The 7395-nt window shown below is 45.5% G+C and overlaps 1 pseudogene; it reads left to right on the forward strand.

Moving 5' to 3' along the window:
- Positions 1–5982: 5982 nt before the first annotated feature.
- On the forward strand, positions 5983–6940 carry LOC108303644 (annotated as a pseudogene).
- Positions 6941–7395: the final 455 nt, after the last annotated feature.

A 7395-nucleotide genomic window follows, 5' to 3' on the forward strand; every position in this document is an offset into this window, starting at 1 on the left:
TCAATAGATTGGGTAAATGTGATTGTCCCTGCCAATGTGAGTGGGCCTCAGCCAATCCACTGAAGGCCTGAATACAACAAAAGTCTGACTCTTCTTCCCCAACAAGAGGGAGTTCTTCCTACCTGATTGCCTTTGAGCTGGGGCATCATTTTTCTCTTTGCCTTTGGACTTGAACTGAAACATGAGCTCTTCCTGGGTCTTGAGCTTGCTGGCCTTCAGCCTGGAACTATACCATCAGCTCTCCTGGGTCTCCAGCTTGCTGACAGCAGATTTAGGGACTTGTCGGCTTCTATAATCACATAAACGTATCACTGATAATGCTCTCTGTATTTCCATACCAACACACACACAAGATATACGCATCATTTTCTCCATTTCAGTATCAGTTGATGTGAGAGGAGACAAAATAAATGGAGGTGTTCTGCTTGGAAAGGCCAGGCTCTTGGTTAGGTGGGAGGTTGGAGGTCATCCAATCCAACCTCCTGCATGAGGCAGAAGGGCTCTCTATCATGCCGTACATGTTCAAGCACGTTGTTCTTTGACTCTGGCCTGAATACCTCAGAGCGGCATTGCTGTGTGATAGTATCAAGGGCCCTGGAATCTGACGGCTTGTGTTTCACCTTGCCTAAACTCCTTACTAACCATATGGCCTTGGGCACATCCTTACTTGACTGATTTCTAAAATGAGATAATAATACTGTTCATCTCAGGGCTTGCTAGGATGATGCCTTGAGAATACAGAAGAACATAGTCTAGTGGCCAGTATGTATTACAATAAATAATAGCTATTATTAGTCCTGCCAATTCTAATCTAACCTTAATTTGGGAAGTAAATGCCCAGATTCAGTAATTCCATATTAGCTTTTCTTTTAAACTTGGGGGCAGCTGTGGATTTGATAACCATAGCTTCTATGTATTCTAAGGCCTCACTCTTCAAAATGTAGACCAGCAGCATAGATAGCACCTGGGACCTGTTAGGAATGCAGAGCTCTGGCCAGGTGTGGAGGCTCACACCTTTAATCCCAGCCCTTTGGGAGGCTGAGGTGGGTGGATCCCTTGAGGTCAGGAGTTTGAGACCAGCCTTACCAACATGGTAATACTCTCTCTCCACTAAAAATACAAAAATTAGTCAGGTGTGGTGCCACATGCTTGTAAACCCAGCTACTTGGGTGGCTGAGGCAGGAGAATCATTTGAACTTGGGAGGCAGAGGTTGCAATGAGCAGAGATCGTGCCACTGCACTGCAGCCTGGGTGACAGAGTGAGACTTCATCTCAATAAATAAATAAATAAGAAAAGAAATCATTGCAGAGCTCAGGCTTCAGGTGATGATGAGTGCATTAATGTTTGGTCTAAGGCTCTGAACAAAGGTGACAAGGAACACAGGGCCAGTGATAGAGTTCTGTGATAGTACCCTGGAGATTCCTCCCCAGTACTTACTGAAGTACTGAATTGCTGTTGACACTCGTTAACATTCAACCTTAGCCAATATAATAAAAAACAGGTTTATGGGAGGATTCTAAATAGCAGAAAGGGCAGGTCGAGGAGACGGCAGGACCCCAGGCAGCAGCGGGAGCTCCTGGAATCCTTCATATCACGGGCATTAGATGCCTCAACTCTGCCTGTCTTCTGTGTATTCTATTCAAATTCTGGTTGGCCCAATCTGGGTCAATGTCTTCTACTCTTGGACAGCTGGCCCTGGCCGGGCTTGAATGCACAGCCAGGACGATGTTGAGTCAGAAGGCAGCTCAGTGTGTGTCCACTACAAAGACCACGTTTCAGAAGGATACATGAGTCCAGGTATTTTGCTCCAAACAGCCTTCGCAGATGTCCACTACTTGACTACAGTGGATCCTAAACAAAGTTAATACAATGTTGGGCATCTCAAACTTGCTTCAAGCAAAAAATGGAGAAGGGAGCCTGACTTAGAAGAACAGTATATTTACCCAATGAAATCATTGAAAACAACTGCTAGCCTATTTGGGGTGTGGGCTTAGCAGAGGCTTCATTTGGAAAGCTTAGTAATACAGAGATACTTTTTTAGAGGGGTTAGCTTCCTTTAAAAAATACAATCTTTAGAGGAATAGGTAGCGGCTGGATATGGAAAATAAAGCTTGAATTTCCCATAGGGCCATAGTTGAATAGTTGAGAACTGAGTTTGAACTATGGTCATCTGAGGGAAAAGATAAGATTATCTTGTCACCTTTATTTGACCTGTTGTTTAATCTTTGAAAATATATGCATGTTGATATAACCCCAACCACCCAGAACTCAGGTCAGGAAAAAGAGAGACATGTTTTTGCTCCAAGTCAGCCACTGCATTAATAGGAATATCATAGCCACACCTTGGAAAGTAATAACCCCACTGTTCTCTGGAGTGTGTTCAGGTGGGTGTGCTGCATTCTAAGGAGGGCATTGAAAACTGGAGGGACTCCAGGTAAAGAGCATCAGGGGAATGAAGAAAAGTCCTGGAAACCATGTTACACAAAGAACCGTATGATATAGAGCCAGAAACCAGGTGGCCACATGGAAGTGACCACAGACATGTTCTCTTCTGCTCCAGAGGGCCAAACTAAGGCCATCAAGTGGAAATTATGGAGAGCAGAATTTTGGATGAATATAAACATCATTTAAATATTTGTTATGGAGAAAATGGTTTATAATTGGGGAAAATGCCTTGATAACTTTAATTTATGTTGGAGAGATTGCTGGAGCAGGAGTGTTATCAGACTTTATAGGATTAGAGGAGGTCAGGAAAATTTCTATCAAAGGCAAGGAGGGGAATTTGTTGCATTCCTGAGAGGGAAGAGTGAACAGAAAAGTAAGAGAGGAGAGAGAGACGCTAGTAAGAAGTGGGAAGCTAGGAGAAGGGTCAGAGAGGATGGAAAGGTTTGGAAGAACAGAAACATCTCTTTATTCTTCATTCATTCATTCATCAATCTATATTTCTGAGTATTCTGACCTCTGTGCTAGGTGCCATTGCAGCCACTGGGGATAGAGTGAATAAAGTAGATAAAATGCCTACTCTCAGATGGGACACATTCTGGTGTGGAGACTGTCAATACCCTAACACACATAAGTATACAACCTGCCAACTCACAATAGTGATGTGAGGAAAAACAGAGCTGAGGAAAGCAACTGAGTGGCAGGTTGGCCAGGGAAGGTGTTTACTGAGAAGGTGATGTTGGAGCGGGAAACTGAATGAGGTGAGGGGAGAGCCTGGGTAGTATCTGTGGGGAAAGCTTTTGGGAAAAAACATTTAGTCTGGGTGACTGAGTGGAACTTAACGTGCCGTGAAATTGTTAGGATTTGAACCAATCTTATCTAGATCTTGGAGGGGAAAGGAGTCCCACCTACATCTGATCAATAAAAGTTGGAGTCTTCTCTCTAGAAGGTTCTTTGGTTGGTTGGTTATTTTAGAGGTAGGGTCTCCCTCTGTTACCCAGGCTGGAGCATTGGCTTGACCATAGCTTACTGTATCTTGGGCCCAAGCGATCTTCCTGCCTCAGCCTCAAGTAGCTGGGACTACAGATACATACCACCATGCCCGGCTGCTTCTTAAAATGTTTTGTAGAGATGGGGTCTTGTTAGGTTGCCCAGACTGGTCTCAAACTCCTGACCTCAAGCAATCCTACATCCTCAGCCTCCCAGAGTGCTGGGATTACAGGCGTGAGCCGCCCCACCTGGCCTCTCTCTAGAAGGTTCTCATGGGTGTATTGAACATCTATCGCCCAGATGAGCAGTACATCAGCTGCCCAGAGGGTTACTGCATTGGGTGGGAGATTGAATTAAGTGGTTCTTATGCCTGGTTTGGTATCAGAATCACTTAGAAATTGCTTTAAAAATATAGGTTTCTGGCCTTACTCCAGAAATTCTGCATCAGAATCTCTGGAAGATGGGGATCAGGAATCTGTACTTTAAAACAAGTTTCCCTGTGCGTCTGATGTAATTAGAATACAGAATAGTATTTGGAAACCACCTCATTAGTTGACTTTTAAGGTTTCCTTCAGCTCAGAGAGTTTTTGATGGTGTGAATGCAGCTTCTTCATGAAGTCAATTATCTTTCCAACTGGAGTTTTAAAAACTTCTTTTTAGCTGGGTGTGGTGGCTCATACCTGTTATCCCAGCACTTTGGGAGGCCAAGGCAGGTAGATCACCTGAGGGTCAGCAGTTCAAGACCAGCCTGGCCAAAGTGGTGAAACCTCATCTCTACTAAAAATACAAAAATTACCTGGGCATGCCTGTAATGGTGGTGCATGCCTGTAGCCCCAGCTACTCAGGAGACCGAGGCAGGAGAATTGCTTGAACTGGGGAGGCAGAGGTTGCAGAGAGCTGAAATCACACCACTGCACTTCAGTCTTGGTGACAGAGCAAGACTTCATCTCAAAAAAATAAATAAATAAAAAATGAGAAAAATGAAATCTTCTTTTTAGATGTTAAAAGGAACACAAGCTTGCTGTTGAAAAAAATTCAAATGATATACAAATGTAGGCTGCACATCCTAGAAATAACCATTATTAGTGTTTGGTGTATATTAGTCTAGACTTTGCCATATATGTAGATTCCAAATCTACATATATATAACAACATTTCTTTTCTTTTCTTTTTTTTGAGACAGGGTCTTACCCTATCGCTCAGCTAGAGTGCAGTGGTATAATCGGCTCACTGCAGCCTTGAGCTCCTGGACTCAAGTGATTCTCCCCCCTCAACCTCCCAAATAGCTGGGATTACAGGTGCCCACCACCATACCTGGCTAATTTTGTTTATATTTAGTAGAGAATATGTCTCACACAATATTGCCCAGGCTGGTCTCAAACTCCTGGGCTCAAGTGATCCTCCCACCTCAGCTTCCCAAAGTGCTGGGATGATAGCCATGAACCACCATGCCTGGCCCATACTAAAATTTTTAATCTTTTGGTTTACAAAAATATTGTAATTTACTACAATTTGTTTTATACACTTGATAATACATCTTAAATATACTCTTACAGTACATATAGAGCGACTTGATTCTTTTTTTTTTTTTTTAATTTGAGACAGAGTCTTGCTGTGTCACCAGGCTGGAGTGCAGTGGTGCAATCTTGGCTCACTGCAACCTCTGCCTCCTGGGTTTAAGCAATTCTTCTGCCTCAGCCTCCCGAGTAGGTGGGATCACAGGCACAGGCCACCACGTCTGGCTAATTTTTTTGTATTTTTAGTAGAGACGGGGTTTCACTGTGTTGGCCAGGATGGTCTCGATCTCTTGACCTTATGATCCGCCCACCTCAGCCACCCAAAGAGAGCAACTTGATTCTTACAGTGACTGCCTAGTGTTTCACTGTATGTCTATATCATAATATAATGGACATTTAAGTTGTTTCCACTTTTTTGGTATTACAGCCACTACAGCAATTAACATCATTGCAGCATAGTTCTTGATATTCGGCATGAATTCATAGATTTGGAGTTTTGTAAATGTTCTTCTAAGGTTCTACCAGTTTATATTCAAACCAACCATTTTTTAGGAAGTTTCCTGTTTCCTCATCCTGTTACTCTTCACTAATATTATCTTTTAAATTTAAGAGAATCAGGGCTGGGTGGGTGGTGGGCTGCTGGTGGGGGAGGGGATGGACCAAGTCCCAGGTTGTCAGGATGAAGGTTCGGTAAGGTCTGGCCAGTAAGATTCTACTCCCTGGCTCTGCACCAATTTCCCTACCCCTGTCTAAATCAGCTCTTTCACTTCAGGGCTTGAGACTAAAAGAGCATCTCGCAGGGGGCTTTCCAGCCCCAAAGCAGCCTGTCTAGAGACTCTCGAATTCTGATCTTGAAGTTGGAGGCCTCCAGGGATGTTATTTTTAATGTTCTACAAAGGTTAGAGGGGTTGAGGCTGTCTGACCCCAGTCTGATGTGGCAGGTAGGCCTTGGGAAGTGCAGCATGGGAGCAAAGAATCCAAGCATTGAGCCTGCATCCCCTATTCCCCATCCAGTGGGGTGCCGAGGCTCGGGCAGCATGATGATGGAGACTTTTGTGAAGGATATCAAGCCTGGGCTCAGGGATCTGAACCTTATCTTCATTGTGCTGGAGACAGGCCAAGTGACCAAGACAAAGGACAGGCATGGGGTTGAGACCTGCAAAGTGGTGGACAAAACAGGCAGCAATGACCAGGTGCGGTGGCTCATGATTGTAATCCCAGCACTTTGGGAGGCTGAGGCAGGTGGATCAGAAGGTCAGGAGATCAAGACCATCCTGGCCAACACGGTGAAACCGTGTCTCTACTACAATATAAAAATTAGCCAGGTGTTGTAGTGAGCACCTGTAGTCCCAGCTATTCAGAAGGCTGAGGCAGGGGAATGGCTTGAGCCCAGGAGGCGGAGGTTGCAGTGAGCCAAGATTGCACCACTGCACTCTAGTCTAACAACAGAGCAAGACTCCGTCTCAAACAACAACAACGACAACAACAAACAGGCAGTATCAATATCTCCATCTGGGATGATGTCGGCAATCTGATCCAGCCTGGGGACATTATCTGGCTCACCAAAAAAATACACTTCAGTTTTCAAAGGTTGTCTGACACTGTATACTGGCTGCAAGGATAATCTGCAGAAGACTGGAGAATTCTGTATGGTTTATTCTGAGGTTCCTGACTTCAGTGAGCCAAACCCAGAGTACAGCACCCAGCAGGCACTCAACAAGGTGGTGCAGAATGACAGCAACGCTTCAGCTTCCCTGCCTACCACCAGATCCCCTGCTGCTTCTCCAGCCTCTGAGAACCAGAACGGGAATGGACTGAGTGTCCCACCAGGTCCTGGTGGTGGCCCACATCCTTCCTTACTCCCTCCCACCCACCCAGCACCCGAATCACCTGAAGCCAGCCCAACCACACACCTGCAGGCCTGTCTGGCCTTTCCAGCAACTTTGATAGTAACGGCAAAGAAACCTGGAGGAGCAGCAAGATAGCATGACATTCTTCCTTTCTGCCACCAACCACAGCGCAAGTGTCTGCTGGAGAGCAAGATAGCCTTCCACTGGCTGGCTGGTGTAGCAGTATTTTAGGCACTAAGCTTCAGTGGAGAGGGGGTGAGCAGTGGCCTTATCCACCCTAATCTCTTACTCCCCCATTGTCCAGCTGAACTACCTGTCCCCTGGGAGTCAGGACCCTCTGCCTGCTCTTTCCTCTTTAGAAATGGCATTTACCAGCCAGGCACTGTGGCTCATGCCTGTAGTCCCAGCACTTTGGGAGGCTGAGGCAGGTGGATCACTTGAGGTCAGGCAGGTGGATCACTTGAGACCAGCCTGACCAACATGGAGAAATCCTGTCTCTGCCAAAAATACAAAATTAGCTGGGTGTGGTGGTGCATGCTTGTAATCTCAGCTCCTGGGGAGCCTGAGGCAGGACAATCGCTTGAACCCGGGAGGC

The sequence above is a fragment of the Cebus imitator genome, unplaced genomic scaffold, assembly GCF_001604975.1.
Source record: "Cebus imitator isolate Cc_AM_T3 unplaced genomic scaffold, Cebus_imitator-1.0 Scaffold50, whole genome shotgun sequence".
Classification (NCBI taxonomy): domain Eukaryota; kingdom Metazoa; phylum Chordata; class Mammalia; order Primates; family Cebidae; genus Cebus; species Cebus imitator.